The 16,998-nt window shown below is 52.9% G+C and overlaps 1 protein-coding gene and 1 long non-coding RNA gene across 4 annotated transcripts in view; one reads left to right on the top strand and one right to left on the bottom strand.

Moving 5' to 3' along the window:
* Positions 1–301: 301 nt before the first annotated feature.
* Positions 302–15,610, bottom strand: LOC135423772 (uncharacterized). The gene is made up of 3 exons (XR_010434951.1): positions 15,211–15,610; positions 7,410–7,490; positions 302–7,049 (listed from the first exon to the last, which is right to left on the bottom strand). It is a non-coding gene; the product is annotated as an uncharacterized LOC135423772 (long non-coding RNA).
* The window catches only part of RALY (RALY heterogeneous nuclear ribonucleoprotein), a 121,349-nt gene continuing 118,628 nt past the window's right edge, over positions 14,278–16,998 (top strand). The window contains exon 1 of one of the 3 annotated variants that reach the window (XM_064674317.1): positions 14,278–14,299. The gene's annotated coding sequence lies outside the window, so the exon portion shown is untranslated. Of the gene's footprint in view, positions 14,300–14,667; positions 14,839–16,998 lie in introns of those variants that run through there. The other 2 variants (XM_064674316.1, XM_064674318.1) reach the window with 2 other exon arrangements.

A 16,998-nucleotide genomic window follows, 5' to 3' on the forward strand; every position in this document is an offset into this window, starting at 1 on the left:
GGATGGGCTGGGAAGTCAGGGAAGCAGGTCCTGACGTTTTGCCTCTACCAGGGAACATCAGCCTGTGCCTTCCAGGCCTGCCAACTTAGCATTAAATTCCCCTAAATCTTGTTTGTGATGGAAGCATCACCCTGACAGATTAATTGAGCTGTAAGATATGCAAAGTTACACGAAAAAGGGAGGCAGTTGCATTACCCAGTGTTAATGCTGCAAATAGACCCCACTACCTGCAGTGCTGGCTCTCCTGAATGCTGAAGGATACCAGGCCTGGCTGCAGCAAATGAGGCATTTTAATGGGGAAAAAAACATCATTTTAGGCTCACCTACAGCTGAAGGAAAGGGAATCACATCTGGGAAGGGGCTCTGTAGTGACTACAGCGCTTCATCCATCAATATTAATAATAACACATAAAACTGTGGCTTGCATATTATCTCCCAATGAGCAGAAGGCAGACACTGGGTTCCATGTAATTTAATTTCAATTAGTGCATTGGAGCTTTTTAAAGAATGGACTATATATTCTTCTACAGTTACTTGCAGACTATTAAACACAATGCAGAAAAATTTTTATGTAAATGAGAATTATCTTATTGGCTTTAGTATCTTTCTCCCTTTTCCTTCCCCAGGTAATTGGGTAGGAATGTGCTGGGGAAAAAAAGCAGGTGATGGGGAATGTGAATAATGAAATCTCCACAGCATTCCCTCCTGTTAGATGCAGGAGCCCAGAATATATGTGTGTGTCAGTTTAATTTAATTTGCTGTTAATTAGCTTAAATGGCAGTGTTACCTTCCTCTGCTTTCACTGCATTTCTGTCCAGCTCTCATTAGGCAGCAGGATAAAGCAGGTGCTTGTTAAAAATACCATAAGTGCTTATTTACATTACAAAGCCATTCCCAGCACTTGTGGTAAAGGAGCTGAAGTCTTGTCCCTGGATACAGCTGGGAGAGGGGAAGCAACACCCTGTTTTCACATGTTTAAACACTAGAACATTAATTCCTAATACTAGTAAGATGATAATTTAAAATACAAGGGGCAGAAGGTTGGAAGGGACCTTAAAGCCCATCCAGTTCCACCCCCTGCCATGGGCAGGGACACCTTCCACTGTCCCAGGTTGCTCCAAGCCCCGTCCAACCTGGCCTGGGACACTTCCAGGGATCCAGGGGCAGCCACAGCTTCTCTGGGCAACCTGTGCCAGGGCCTCCCCACCCTCAAGGGAAGGATTCCTTCCCAATATCCCATCCTACCCTGCCCTCTGGCAGTGGGAAGCCATTCCCCCTTGTCCTGTCATTCCGTGCCCTCCCTCATCCAAATCCTCTTTCCAGCTCTCTCAGAGCCCCTTGAGGCACCAAAAGGCCACAATTAGGTCACCCCAGCCCCTTCTCTTCTCCAGGCCAAATAATCCCAATTCTCTCGTGCTTTCCCCATGTGAGAGGTGCTCCATCCCCATAAATCCAGCAAATAAGCAGGTGTGGAGCTTCCTCCAAGGCCAGGTGGACAGCAGGCATTCACAGATCTGCCTGGAGGATTCAGGTGTTCGCTTTTTAGTCCACACAAGGGATTGCACCTCTCCAGGGATATGGAGATCTCCTTTCAGTGGACATCAGAAGAGGAAGTTCCCAGTTGTTTAAAAGGAAACGTAAAATCTGGGGTTGATTTTTATCAGCACGGATAAACCTGGGAGAGAAAGGAGAGGTGGGCAAGAGGCAGCAGGGATGGAAAGGGGCACAGAGCAAGAACGCGGCGTAGGGGAGTGTGCTTTCAAATATTGACATGGGAAAGGTATAAATAGAAACCAAGGCAGGCTCGTGGAGCTAATAAAGGGCTTGTTTACAAGGGAGCAGGAGGTTCATTAAGAAAGAGAACGAGCACCTGCTCTGAAAATAAAGGAAATACTTAAACACTGGGAGGGTGGAGAAAGGGATTTGAGTCCAAGTGTGCTCAAGGAAGAGAGGAGTTCAGCAGCTCCCATCGCTCACCTTCACCATTTGCCTGCAGGGTCCCACCCCAGGGGCTTCCAGGAGAGCCCATTCCAGAGCAGAGCAGTGGGGGAGGCACGGGGAGCTCAGGAATGGAGTATCTCGTTCCCAGTACTTTATCCCGAGGAGTATTAAATCCAAGCACAGGAAACAAACACCTCAGCTCCTTTCTTATTTTCAATTCAGCAGCTTCTCCAGCCTTTTTGGGTTTTTTTGTTGTTTTTTTTTTTTTTTCACCTCACTTATTTCCATCCAGAGAAAAAAACCAGAGGCAGGGAGCAGAGTGTGAGCTCCCTGGCAGTGTCCTGGTTCCACTCGTGACACAGACGTTTCCAGCTGCCCCTCAGCTCTGCAGGGTGGGGGATTAGGTTGTGGTGCCATGAGGTTAAATCCTTCCTTGTATCCAGCTTCACAAGGCCCCAGCTCTCAGGGTGTGCCCGGGCAGGGACACCTGGTGGGGCTGTGAGATCTCAGTGCTGGCTGAGAAGGGAGAACAATGGTCAAATAACCTCCAAGAGTCACAGAACCTCCTGAGTTGGAAAGGACCCTCAAGGGTGATGGAGTCCAACTCCTGGCCCTGCACAGGGCACCCCAAGAATCCCACCCTGTGCCTTGAAAATAAGCATGGAGGTGAATAGGGAGGGTGGTGAGAAAGAATGGCTGTGTCTTCTCCTCTGACCTCCCTCCAGAAGAGCTCTCTGGAGCCTGCCCCCCATCCTGTCGTGGTTTCTCTCAGGCTGTGATGGACCCCAGCTTTCTTGGCCTGGACTCCTGTGGCTTCACAGATGCAAAGAAGGCATTTTCCTGCCCAGGTCTGTCTGACCAGAGTGAGGAGGAATTTAAATGGGTGGTATTCAGTGGGGCAGAGCTGTTTGAGTCACCTCCTTTCTGCCCCTTGCTCCCAGCACTCCTACACCTCTCACCTCGAAAGGAGGGACTTCTCTTGAGTTTGGAACCAGTGCAAGAAAGATTCCTTGTTCCATTGAGAGTTCTCCTTCTTCCTCCCTGCCAGCCTGGTACAGACCGAGAAAATAATTTGAGTATGACCCTGGGAGAGCTGTGGCTGCTCCTGGGAAGGGGGTTGAAACTGCTGGTTGGCAAACCAGGCTCTTCACCAACTCACCTGCAACCTGACATTTGGGGTGAGGATAATCATAACATGGAGAGCAGCCTGGAAGCAAGCCCTTGCTTTCCACAGGGAATAGTTCAGTATTCCTTGATGGCAGGGAAGTGGTGTCTGAGGGGGAGAGCTGCTGTCTGAGCCCTCATTTCTTCCTGCACTGAGAGACAAGGAAGGTCTGTGCCCTGAGCTGACCTCTGCCTGCTCCCTGGGAGGGTCAGCTCTACCCGCCCCTGCTGTTTCCAAAAAAGCCTTGGAGGCCACTGCAGCAGAGGTACCCAGATAGCCAGTTCAGCACAGTTTGATCCTGCTCCTGGGACCAGAGCAGCAACCCTGAAGCTCCTGCTAAACTCCTGCCTCAGCTGGAGCTCTGCGGGGGGAGAGGAGCCCCGGCTTTGATGGTGGGGCTGCTGACAGCTGGGCAGGGCTTCAGGCACTCAAACCCATCTCTCCTGGGCTGGTGCTGCCCCTCCCAGTGCAAGTGCCCCCAGCCAGGCAGGCACACACTGTCTGCTTCCCCACTCCTCTCCTCCTGGGATTGCTGGGATTATCCCAGGGGTGTCTGCCTGCTCTGGGAAAAAGGAGCAGCCCTCCCTGCCCAGCACTGGGTGTTTGCACTCAGGTGAAGAGGAGCATCTTCCAATAGCTGTGTCTGCTGTTTGGCACAGAGTGTCCTGATGTCCATGAAGGCCATCTCCCTGTCTCTGCTGAGCAAAGGGATCAAATCACACTGTCACAAGGCATTGGGAGTGCAGGGTGGGAGGGTTTGGCCTTCCTGCACATCCCCTCGGGGTGGGTTTGCAGTGCAGATGGAGACAGAGCTCCCTGGGCTGCCCCAACAGCCCCGTGGTGAGGACGAGGAGTAAAGAGCCCATTTGTTCATTCTCCCAGCATGATCTGATTTCATACTCTGTGTTTAGCACAGAAGCTGTTTCCCCTTGAGCAGAGTTATGCACTTTGCAGTTACTTCTTTAAAATGACTTAGTTATACATTTGCTCCATGTTATTTTGAATTCTCTTGAAGATCAAGGACGCTACAAAGCCAGCAAGATAAAATTAGCATCTGAGCTGGAGCCTTTGCTTGGTATAAGAAATGCAGATCAGCCTCACTTGCAGTGAGTGCTGGAAGGTGAATTTGATTTCTGTCTTCCTCCAGCAGACCTAGTTCTGCCATCCCTGTTTGCTTTGAGTGCCACCACAGCCCCTGAGCTGTCCCGGTGGTTTCTGTACAGCTGCTTCCAGAGAGAAGCATCAGACAGCAGCAGGAGTGGTGAATTGGACCTCCAGCTGATAAGAAATCAGTTTGTTCCAAATCAGTTCTTACCTACTCCCAGTGTGATCCCTGGGTGTTCCAACAGGGGAGCAGCCAGGGTGGGTTCAGTTCGGGTACAACTCTTAACCCAGCACCAAACCTGGGGGTGTGAAAGCTGTCAAAGGGGGGAGTGTGGGTGGAGAAGAGCCTCAGAAATGACTTTAGGGTGGGAGAAGTGCCCTGAGGTGGGGGCTGTGATGGCCTGTCAGTCTGGGATGTGTCCAGGCCCAAGAGGCACCTGGCTGTGATGAGCAGTGCTCTCTGAGCAGACAGCAGTGCTCTTGGAGGCCCCTGCAGTGCAGCAGAGAGAGGCTGAACAATTGCTGGCACATGTTTAAAAGGTGAGATTAACCATCAGGAGGAGTGGCCAGAATGGTGCCTCAAGAGCTCCCCTCAACACCTTCCCCCTGAGGCAAATTTCTCACTCAGGTGCTTTCAGGGAGGGGAATTTCAGAGGATCCCAGATTATCTCAAGCTGGAGGGGACAGACCCATGAAGACCATAACACCACTCTCCTTACAGGTCTACCTAGAACTAAACTGTATGATTAAGATTCTTGTCTGAGTGCTCCTTGAACTGTGGCAGCTGTGACCTGGGGAGCCTGATCCAGTGCCTGACCACCCTCTGGGGCAAGGACCACTTCCTAATGTCCAATTTGAAGTTCCTCTGATGCAGCTTCATTCCATTGCCACACGTCCTACCACCAGAGAGAGGAGATCAGCACCTTCCCCTTCACTGCCCCCTTGAAGCTGAACAAGTTTAACCCTGTACAGGTCCTCAAAATGGCAACAACTGAGCAAAATCCCATTGCATGTTCCAGACATCCAGGGAGAGGATCTGCCCAGCACCACTTTGGCACAACCTGACCCCTTCCAGGCCTTCAGGTGCAGGGTTGGAGCAGAATGGACCATGTCATTCAAAGTTTAGATCCTTCATTTTTTATCCTTTGGCCACCATTTGAGCTTTTATCCATCATCTCTAGCCTTCATCTCTCTTCCCGTGGATTTCCTGATATCTCTTTGAAATCAGACCTCAAACTGACAGCCTTCCCTGCGTTGCCTTGGCCCTGTTGGGTCTCACAGATGAAGCCTTATCTTCTCACCCTGGAGCAGGAGGTGACTCCAGGTGCCCCTGGAGCTGAACCCCTTGGGCTCTGCAGCTTTCCTGTCCTGCAGCTCTGGAGCTGGAGCAATGACCCCTCCAGCAAAGGTTTCATTTGAATCTGGCACATCCTAATCTTTTATTCATGGTGGGTCACCCACAGTGACAAAGAGTCAGAGGAGGAGGAGGAGGAGGAAAGATTAGAGCAGCAGCAGAGCTGCCTGAGGATGCAGATGGGACAGTCAGGATTAAGAGATCCATTTTCAAAACCGGCGAATTCCTTTCAGTGCTTCCTGTTTGCAGATTCTTCACCCAGAACCTGAGGAGCTCCACATTTCCAGCAAATTAATTCCCCTGAAATAAGGGCTGCGTTTTCTGTCTGTGTGCTTGCACACATTTCAGAACAATTCTGAGTGTTTCCACAGTGTCTGAGATGATTTACTGAGTCAGATCTAAGCTGGGTTGTCAGTGAGCATGACTGGGTGCCAGGCCCTTGATCTTCATTGATTTATATCCATTTATGCCAACACAGGATTATTCTTTCAAGAAAGTGGCTACAAATACCTAGGTTTTAAAGCCCAAGTTGTTTTAATTGGACTCATAGGCAGAGTGTTTCATGTTTCTGAAGTGAGCACTCAGTGGGATGAATTCAAAGACACTCACAGAGTTACTGATACAAATTAAATGTAGGTGTTTGTGGGAACAGTGCTGTCGTTTCTGCTCCTGTGTTTACAGTGAGCTGCAAGGAGCAAAGCAAACACAGTCCATCTGGATCCACTGGCACCAGCATCCACTCCACAACAGCAACCAGGGAGCTCTGGGTGCTTCAACAGGAGTTGAAGTGAGCAGCCACACTCTTTGTTAAGGTAGGTAATGGTGTGCATCAAGCTGAAGATGGACATGTGCCACAAACATCCCCATCCAGACTTCACAATTTGGGATTTTCTATTCAGATTCTTTTGTCTGTCCCATTAGAGAGGTGAAATTTAGCTCTGGAAACAACTTCTGCCCAGTCTGCAGGAGGTGGGAAGGTGGACTCAGGCTGGACCAGAACACTGTGTCCTTATTGATGAATCCCCTGCTGGCCCAGGGAGGACAATCCTGCTCTGCCTCTGCTCACGGGACATGGAGCAGAGCAGTGAGGAGGAGGAGCAGGGCAGGTGCTGCTCCCACCCAGCCAGGACTGGTCTCCACTGCTGTGGTTACAGAGGAGAGCTCAGGATGAGCTGTCCCAGCAGGAAGAGAGGGAGAACTGATGGGCTGCTGACATTGTAAGGATTTCTGCTGGTCCAGTCCAGCCTGTTCTACCTTGGGAAAAGGACAAAGTCCTCAAGGGCCATGGATGACTGGGACTTCCAGAATGTTGTAGTAGTACCCAGCAGGTTTCCTGCCTTACTGTTTCCTGCTGGGGTTAGTATTCCCAAACAAAAGAGGCAGGTCACTGTGCAGGACTTTAATTTGTGGAACATAGAAAATTAAGGAGCCTGCAGTTTTCTTGTCTTCTCTTCCAATGCAGTTTTCTTGTCTTCTCTTCCAACCCTAAAACAGAAGATCAAAAGGAGGGATTGTATTTCACCTCTCTAACATCTGCCTAAAACCCCCCTGAAATGTTTTGCTTGGTCTCCAAGTTACTCTCATTTGAGGCTTCACACTTTTCTTTCTGCTGTTATTTTACGTTTCGTTATCTCGGTGTTTGCAGATGAAAACTCCAGCAAGTCACTGCATGGGTGTTTGCCCTCTGCTGCACACACAATGCTTCCCTGTCCCTCCCCAGCACCCAGCCCGTGGCAGCAGCAATAACCCTTTCATTAAATGGGTCAGAACCATCCTGCACCTTCTGTATTGGTTCCCCCCCTGATGCTGGTGTTGATGTGAGGCTGATTTCCATGAGCTTCTTACCTGTCCTAAAGCAAAATGTAGACTTGTGTGGGTACATCCACGTGCTGCTTTTCACCTCCTGCTTCCAAGCTGACGTGGAATCTGCAGGGAAAAGACAGATGTTATTTGCCTGTTGGGTCTACTAATTACGGGACGTGTTTTGGGGAGGAAAAAAATTGTTTTCACTTGCAGTCTTTCCAATCTGTTTTGAATTAGGAGACACTCAGGATTAGAAAGTGTTTTCTCATTAGAACAAATGTCACAGATTTAAAAATCTCTTCATTTAAATTCCTCCTAATGTTCTTTGGCTTGAACGAGTGAGCTCTTAATGTCCGTTTTAATTAAAGCATTTCAGTGGGATTTCAGCTGGGCACCCACTGACAGCAGGGCTGGGGATGTGGTCCAACTAGGAAGGGGAATTCTAGGATGAGAACTTCAGCAGAAACTGTCCTTTTGGGGCTTTTTAGGGAGCATTGCTAAAGGACACACCAATTAAGGTGTGGACAAATGATCCCACAATTCCAGTGGCAGAAACACTGCGTGGTTTGGGAGCTGGGTTTGCAAAGGGATTGATCTTACACTTCCCAAGCCACTTGGAATTTCTCTCTTTTTGCTGCTGTTTGCAGGCCCTCAGCAGAGGCTGTGGCAGCAGAGCAGGATTGCTGGGCAGCTTTGGCACCTGCCTGTGCTGGGACATCCCTCCCTCCCCCCATCCACTGCCCCCACATTCCTCATTTCCATTCAGGTGAGTGTTTGGTCCTTCCCCTGCTCCTCAGCACCTCCCATGGTGCTGGATCCGTTTGAGAGCTGCCAGTGAGCAGGACATTGTTGGCTTTTCTGGGAAACAAATCCTTTGAAACATCAGATTTCATTGGGCAGGTCTGATGGTCCAGGAAGGCAGTGGAGTGCTGTGAGCATCCATCAGGCACATCCACATTCCCTTCCTGGAGCATGGCAGTGGCAGTAAGAAGCTGATGGGGAATAGGATTATCCAGCTTTTCAATGTTCTTCTTTTCCAGCTGCTCCCTGGCCAGCAGCAGTGCTCCCACTGCTCCCTGGAACAGCCTGGGGCAGCACAGAGGGAAGAGGCTGGTCCCTGCCTCTGCCACACCACGGGGATGCCATCCCAGGGGATCCATGGACAGGAGAAGGACCTGAAGGCCCAGAGCCATCAGACAGTGGGAGCAGCATGTGGGGAGTGTTTCCTCATAGTCAGAATTGAAAGAGAAACAAACCACAGGGCCAGATGTCACTGCTGGAAATCAGAGAGCTTGGGAAAGTCAGAAGCTTCCCCTGGGTTCACACCAGTGCTGTCTGGCTCACTCTGTCCCTCCCTGAGTGATGAATAAACCTGGAGACAGTTAATAATGAAAGACTATTAAGATAAGATTTAGTCTTTATTGTTCTCGTGCTTCCTTCATTTGTCAAGCACTCGAACCAAACAGAGGAAACGTCGATCTGGGAAATGCTGTAGATACCCAGAGAGCAGCAGATTTATTGGTGCTTGTGCCCAGGCACTATCTGAGCAAGGAGGAGCTCCCTGGGCAGGTGTTGCCTGGTGGGATCAGCAGCTCTGCTCCCTTCCCTCAGGACAGTCATTTAAAGCAGCCACCTTCACCTGGGAGCTGATAAACAGTGGCACTGCTGGAGCTGGGCAGCATCTCTGGGCCAAAAAGCAACTTTACAGGAAGAAAATCACAGAATCCCAGAATGGTTTGGGTTGGAAGGGACCTTAAAGATCATCTCATCAACCTTGCATGGGCAGGGACACATTCCACTAGCCCAGGTTGCTCCAAGCCCCGTCCAACCTGGCCTTGGACACTTCCAGGGATCCAGGGGCAGCCACAGCTTCTCTGGGCAACCTGTGCCAGGGCTGCTTAACCACCACAGTTCAGACAAAGAGGTTCATTTTGAATGCTCCCTGGAAGTAATATTCTTTATTTGCTTCCCCCTCACCACCATGTTAATTGTTTTTCTTTCTTATTGCAGAGAATCCCGTTTGTGCTCCCTCACAGACTGTGAGTTGCTGTCTATCCTGGTGAGGTGGGAGGGAGTGTTTAAGAGTGAATCTTTGACTTCCTCACTTTAACAGCAGCAGAAAATAAGCAAAGAGGTTTTTTTCAGCCCATCTGCAGCTGCATGTAGTGTGTATTTTCTGGAAGAAATGGCACCTGGATACACACAAGGCAGTGGGCACGGCCCCAAAGCTGCCAGAGCTCAAGGAGCATTTGGACAGGGTGGGATTGTTGGAGTGTCTGTGCAGGGCCAGGAGTTGGACTGGGTGATCCTTGGGGGTTCCTTTCAGCTCAGGAGATTCTGTTCCATGATTCCATGATTCCCTAACAGGTGTTTCTGCACTCAGGGAAGCAGCAGGAAACCCTTCCTGAGACAACAGTGGTGTGGATCCAGCACGGCCACCTTACAAGCATCTGCTTTCTGGGATCATGTCCTCTGAGCTTTTCTCCTTTAACGTGGATGAGCCCTGCCTCCCCCCCTCCAACATCCCTTTATTGCTTTTAGACTGACTTTGAGAGAGGGCAGGAAAAGAAATCTGAGAGAGGTGAGATCCAAGGTCAGTGCTGCTCACCCCGCTCTGTCATCCCACTGAGCTCAGAAATTGGTGTTAACACCTCCTGGAAAGAACAACAAATATCAAAAGAGAACCTTGCTCTCCCACTGGGAAGCAGACCCATTACTGGAGCAGGAGTCTGGCAGGACAGCAAATCCACTCCAATTCCACCCCCTGTTCAGCCCAGCTGTGCTCCCCCCCAGCATCCTGCCCATCTCCCACACAGGCAGGAGAAATCGGCCTTTTTAGGCAACCTCTCAAAGCACCCGTGTGTTTCTTGTTCCTCTGCTATCAGAAATCTCCTCTTACAGAATGCTCTTTTTTTCCCCCCCTTGTTCTTTAACCAGCTCCTTACAACAGGGCTTCGTGGTGTGGAAAGCACAAATAAGTTCAGAGCCTTTGAGATGCTCCCCCACCCCCTTCATTGATGATTCTCCTCAGAGGGATTCATAAAATCTATTATTGCTGCTGCAAATTGGCCACGCTGTGACTTTGGAGAAAATTCTGTGTTGACACTGTTGCTTCCTTGTTATTCTTTCTGTACCAGTGGAAAAAAAAATGAAAAATTCATTAAAAACAGAGAGAAAAATAAAAGGAAGGAAGAAAGAAACCCACTGGCATTTCTCTATCTCCCAGCACAAAAATCAAATGTTTGAGATTGGAATCAGGGTGATGGGGAGAGAAGGGTGAGAGGGTTAAATGTCTGAAGGATTCACAGCCACACATGCAGTGTCCTGGACAAACAGGCCAATAAAAAGGACCTGTCATCTCCTTCACAGGGTCCCACTATCAAATTTGGAGCCAGGAAAAGGTCTCACAGGAGGATTTGCTGTCTTTGGGATGTTTCAGCAGGCAGGGACCCCTTGGAGGAGCCTGGGAGCACATGGCCCCTGGGAGCTCCCCATGCAGGGGGCTCTGCCTTTGGCCCTCCTCTCACACAATCACAGAATAGGGTATGCTGAGCTGGAAGGGACCCACAAGGATCATCCAGTCCAACTCCTGGCCCTGCACAGACACCCCAACAATCCCACCCTGTCCCTCAGACCATTGTCCAAACCCTCCTGGAGCTCTGGCAGCCTTGGGGCTGTGCCCACTGCCCTGGGGAGCCTGGTCAGTGCCAACCACCCTCTGGGGGAAGAACCTTTGCCTGAGATCCAACCTGACCCTGCCCTGACACAGCTCCAGCCCTTCCCTGGGTCCTGTCCCTGCTCCCAGAGAGCAGAGATTGGAGCTGCCTCTCCTCTGCCTCTCTTAGGAAGCTGCAGCCCCTGATGAGGTCTGACCTCAGCCTCCTCTTCTCCAGCTGAACCAGCCAAGTGCCCTCAGCCACTCCTTGGGGGCTTCCCCTGCAGACCCTCCAAGCCTGGCAGATCCCCACACACCCCTTTTGCAGACAGGTTGGCACCCACAATCCTCACACGACCCCGAGTTCCCCCGACCTCCTTTCCAGCCTGGGCTGTCCCATTGCTCCAAGGAGGGAGGCCAGGGCAGGAGGGGGTGGGAGAGGACAAGCTGAGGGAAGCTGAGGCAGGGACAGGCTCTGCAGCAGTGGGACCCCAGGACCAGCTCTCCACCACACAGATGCTCTGGTGGGCTCCCAGTGCCTCCTCCCCTGGCAGTGATGTTGGCAAGGGGAGGCTCTGCAGGCTGGAGCTCCCACCCACCCTTTCCTGGGATGAGGTGGACAAGGAACATTGTCCTGGTGATGGAGGTGGACAAGAAGGATCATTGGTGGTTCCTTACCTGGAATCCCACCCCACCCCACGTTCCTTGGTGCTGGCAAGGGCTTTGGCTCCCAGGGCATCCTGGCATTCAAGTCAGGACATCACAGTCCAGAGGGGGGGCTCTGTAAAGCTGTGAAAGACTGGCTGGATACCCCCAGGGACATTAGGGGTGGGTTGGACTCTACCTGGATGCCAGTGACAAGGGGCGAGACCTCCCCTTCCAATGGGAAAACCCCTCAGGGGTTTTTCCTGAGACCTGCCCTGATATCCATAGCAACGACCTGAGAAGGACAAAATGCACCTCAAAATGAGACCCTCAGGGTCCCTTCCAACCTGAGCTCTCCAGGGACCTCGAGGCTCCCCAACCCCCTTCCCAAATACGCTGCAGGTTTGCTCCGCAGCTGCAGCTTTTTATTCTCATGACAGGTCTTGATCTCCACCACTATCAGGGTGTTATTTTCCATCTCACAAAGGGGACACCCCCCAAAATAAACATCTAAATATTTTTTAAAAATAAAAATGACACAACATTTCCCAGCATCTCTGCTGAGGGGTGTCACGGGGGAAGAAAAATTCCTTTTGTGATCAAGAGGCTTAACTTCAAAACACCCAAACTGCACATCTCCACGGGGCACCTTTCTGCAGGGTTATTAATAAGAAATAATTGTTTTAAATGCAGAAAAGTCTGTGTACTTTTTATTCCCTTCCCAAAGCCCTCCATCGCTTGTCCTTAATGAATAATGAAAGATGCTTTTGTATTGCTTCCCAACCATAGACTTTCAAGTGATTTTTAAGCAATAAAAAATAGGACTTTAAAGAAAACCAGGGTTTGATGGAAACTGAATTCTGGACTAATATGAGAAGCACCTGCTGTTGCACAAATTTATAGACATTCCTGGGGCTTTGGTGGGTGGAGAATTTTGGTGAAAGCTCTGAATGTCCCAACAGTGAAAAAACATCACTAAATGACTCTGAAATGCTGTAGCACAGCTCCACAGGAATTAGAATTTGGAGGCCCTTGATCCTCTTTCTGGAAGGGAACCAGGAGACTGCCTTGCCCAGGATATGCACTTTGCTACCCTGAACTCAGCACTGCTGTGATGCCCTGTCTCCCCTCACTCTGAGGGGGAATCTTTCATGGCAAGCCAAACCTGAGGTGGACATTGTTCTCTGAGGAGAGAGGCAGCACAACATCCCATGTCAGACTGGGGTATTTAGATTTCATGGAAAAACAATGCATTCCACTGGGAAGCTGCTGTGGCTCTCAACCCTTCCATGGGAAGCCCTCTCTGAAGGTGAAAACTGAAGCTTGGAAGGGATATCACAGAATCATGGAATGGTTTGGGTTGGGAGGGACCTTAAAGCTCATCTCATTCCAGCCCCTGCCATGGGCAGGGACACCTTCCACTAGCCCAGGTTGCTCCAAGCCCCATCCAACCTGGCCTTGGACACTTCCAGGGATGGGGCAGCCACAGCTTCTCTGGGCAACCTGTGCCAGGGCCTCAGCACCCTCACAGGGAAGAATTTCTCCCCAATATCCCCTCTAATCCTGCCCTGTCAGTGGGAATCCATGAGTTGCCCAAGAAAAACTAAGCTGAAAAACGCACTTAATTCTTCATGCTGGTCTTGCCTTGAGCCCACAGACAGTTAGGTCTGTCTTGATGTTGGCAAGAGAATTCACCTCACTAAGGAGTCTCCTACTAGTGACCAACCCAACCTTCAGAGGTATCTTCTGAGCACCTCATCACTCCCACCAGTCTCACCAGGAACAACCACCAGGCTGGGCAGTTTTGTGTACCTGAGCACTTAAACACCACCATAGTTCGGTTGGGATCAGTGGGGAAAACTTCAAGGGGGATTTGTCTCTGCCTTGATTGTCAGTTGATCATCCCTGCTGTGGTTTTCATCCCAGAAATGTTGTAATGGGGAAAAAAAATTCTTCATGGAAAGGGTTGTCCAGTGTTGGCACAGCTGCCCAGGGCAGTGCTGGAGTCACCATCCCTGGAGAGATTTAAAAGGTGTGTGGATGTGGCACTTGGAGACATGGCTTAGTGGTGGGGGAACAGTTGGACTCGATATTATGGGGCTTTTCCAACCTTACTGATCCTGTGATCCTGTGGTTCTATGATTTTATGGCCCTGTGCACACTGTGATGGGTCACTCCTGGTGGTGGGCTCCTGCTCTTCACTGACACACCGCAGACAGCGGTTGCACAAAATTATTTGCAGTAAATGTCTCGGTGACCCGAACACCATTCCCGTGAGCCGGGACCGCCCCGCGGGAGCTTCTGGAACCCGTGTGCCACCTCCGACTGATGCTGTGCCTGCGCTACTCCCTGAACCCCTCGGCGTGTGCCCGTCCCCCCGGTGCCAGCGCTCTTAGCGGGGCTTCCCACGCCTTTATGGAATGACGAAATGCCGCACGTTCATTTTGGTCAGGAAACATCGGATTCCCAAGAGAATCGTTCTCTTCCCGGTGAGTGCGGAGGAGCGGGCGCCGAATGGAGCAGCCGAGCTGAGGATCGCTGTGTTACCGAGAGCACCGGGGCTGGACCCGCCGCTCGGCTCCGCGGGGACGCTGCGGGTGCGAACTTCGGCTGCGGCGCCGGCGAACCGGGGGTAGGGAAAACGCGAGCGGCTGCTCTGCAGCTCCGGGGTGCGCCGCGGGACCGGCCCCCGCCGTGCCCGGCCCCGCCGTCAGCCCCGCACCGGGACCGCAGCGGGACCCGCCGCCCGGAGCATCCCCGCGCCCCGGCCCCGCCCGGCCCCGCCCCGCTCCGGACTCTTCCACCGCTCCGCCCGCCGGGCGGGAGGGATCGGCACCCGCGGCACTCGCGGCGCTGCCCCCGGCCGAGCCCCGGCGGCGCCGCCCGGCCCCGCCCGGCCCCGCAAAGACCTCTCGGTGCGGGCCGCGCCGCGGGGGCACGGCGGGCGGGCGGGGCCTGCCCGGGTGTTCGCCCCCCTCGCCCCGCGTCCCCCCCGGCGCGGGGCCGTGGTACGGTCGGCGGGAAGGAGCCGCGGCGCGGGGCGGCGCGCGGCACTGAGCCGGCGGCTCCCGCGGGCGACGCGGGACGGGACGGGCCCTCTGTCCGCTCCGCCAGGCGGCCCCGCACCGCAGCCCGCACCACCCGCCCCGCATCCCGGCACCGACCCGCCCGGTGAGTGCTCTGCCCCTTCCCCCGGCTGCTCCCCCGCGCTCCTTGCCGTGCGGTCCCGCTGCTAGCGCGGGTCCCCCCTGCCTCCGCCAGCGAATTACCGCCGCGTTAGTAATTAATTTTGATTTTCAGTTTTCTCTTCCTCCGCTGGTTTTCTAGCGTTCGGCTCGGTTCTCCCCCCATCCTGCCCCACGTTTAACGGGAAGCGGGAAGGAGCGCGGGGATGCCGGCGCCCGCGGGATGGGGAAGGCGCGGGAGCGGCTGCCGGTGGGTCCCGTCCTGCCGGGGCCGGGGGCGGCTCCGGGGCTGAGCCCCGCGGGTCCCGCACGCTGGTGGCGGCGGTGCCGGGGAGGGATGTCCGCGGTCGAGACTTACTTTGTGTCTCCTGCCGCCCGGAGATGCTCCGGGGCTCTGGCGAGAGGGGCCGGGAGCGGCTGCAGAGGGATGTCGAGCCCGAGCGGCGGGATGAGCCGCCTCGACCTGCGCGGGTGGTGCCCGGCTTAACCCCGCTCCCCGCGGGTCCGTGCGGAGCCTGCGAGCGGTGCTGGAGCCTGCGGAGCCTTCCCTGTCGGGATTATGTTCAGGCTGCCGGTTTCCGTCGGTATCCGTGTTTGGGAACAGGCTCTCCTGGGAGTCACCGTCCCTGGAATTGTTAAAAACGAGTGGATGTGACACTTGGCGGTGCGGCTTAGTGAGCAGGGGGGCACTCTGTCAGAGGTTGGACTTGATGGTCTGGGAGGTCTTTTCCAACCCTAAATGATTCTGGGATTTGAGGTGATGTGTGAAACTCCAGGTCTTAGTCCTGGCTCTGCCAGAACGGCTTTGGTGGATGTGAAAGAGTCAGATTTGGCTGTGCCTTTGGGAGGGTGTCCAACGACTGATTCCTCTTGTTAGACAGCCCAGAAGGCTGGGACAGAAACTGCCGGGATGGAGAACAGCATGGATGTGCACCTTTGTTTTCCTGACTTGCTCCTGAAGAGCAAGAGCCCACCTGCAGGAACGACCCTGGCTGCTGCAGTGCTTCAGCACAGAGCCCTGGAATCACTAGGGTTGGAAAAGTCCTCCAAGATCACCGAGTCCAGTCGTTCCCCCAGCACTGCCAAGCTCACCACTAACCAGTATTCCCAAGTGCCATATCTGCATATCTTTTAAATCCCTCTAGGAATGGTGACTCCACCACTTCTGAGGATAATTTTTGGATGCTTTTGGTGTGGGGCAAGGCTGGGCTGGGCTGTGGGGCTGAGCTGGGAACCAGCCCACGCTGAGCTGTGGCTCTGGGGCCTTCCCACGCTCCAGTCGCCGCTCGGGTCTCCGGGAGCTTGGGATTTTGAGGAGGCTGAAGTCAACAGCAGCACAACTGACTTGGGCTTATTTTTAAGGCCAGAAAAAAACAAGACCCTCTTATTTCATATTAAGGAAATAGTTGTCTTTCCCCTGCCAGTAAATACCAGGGTGAGTGATGGCTGGTGCCAGCGCTGGCTGGGCACTGAGGGAGCCGGGGTGGCAGCACTGCTGCCCCTCCCTGAGCTGGCAGGGGCAGCACGAGCCTTCAGCCTGGCATTTGCTGTGGATCTCAGCACCCAGGCAGATCCTGTTTTCTTTGGCTGTGTCATCAGAGGAGCTGTCACGGTGTGGAAGGGGTGGACTGTGTCACAGGACCCTCCTGGTTGTCCCTGCTGTGAGGAGAAGGGCTGTGCTCTTCCACAGGAGCCTCCACTCTTGGTCCCCTTTTAGCAGTTAGGGGGGAGATGGTGCTTTCCCTTTCGTTTTGTCCTGTCCTTTATTCTGCAGTTTGTTGGGATATGTGCCCTTTACATGATTTTCTTCTAAAGGACAGGGAAGGAGCTTGGTTTCCAAGCGAAGCAGAGCTCGAGATGAGGAGCCTGCACTGATGGGCTGTAAAGGGAAGAACTGCTGGTTTTGGGGAGGTAAAGAGCCTGTGCCATGAGGGAAACCCCAAGTTAAGCCACAGCAGCCTGACCCTTGGTGACAGTTGTCACCAGGTTTATTGCTCACATTCCTGGAAGTCTTTTTGTGACTCTTGTTCTCAGGGAGCACTTGGCCGTGTGTGAAACCTTCCTGCAGGAGGGCTGGGTGTGCAGCCACACTCCTTCAGTTCACTGTGCCCTGGGGCATGGCTGGGGTTTTACTTCCATCTCCAGT

The sequence above is a fragment of the Pseudopipra pipra genome, chromosome 17 (assembly GCF_036250125.1).
Source record: "Pseudopipra pipra isolate bDixPip1 chromosome 17, bDixPip1.hap1, whole genome shotgun sequence".
Lineage (NCBI taxonomy): Eukaryota > Metazoa > Chordata > Aves > Passeriformes > Pipridae > Pseudopipra > Pseudopipra pipra.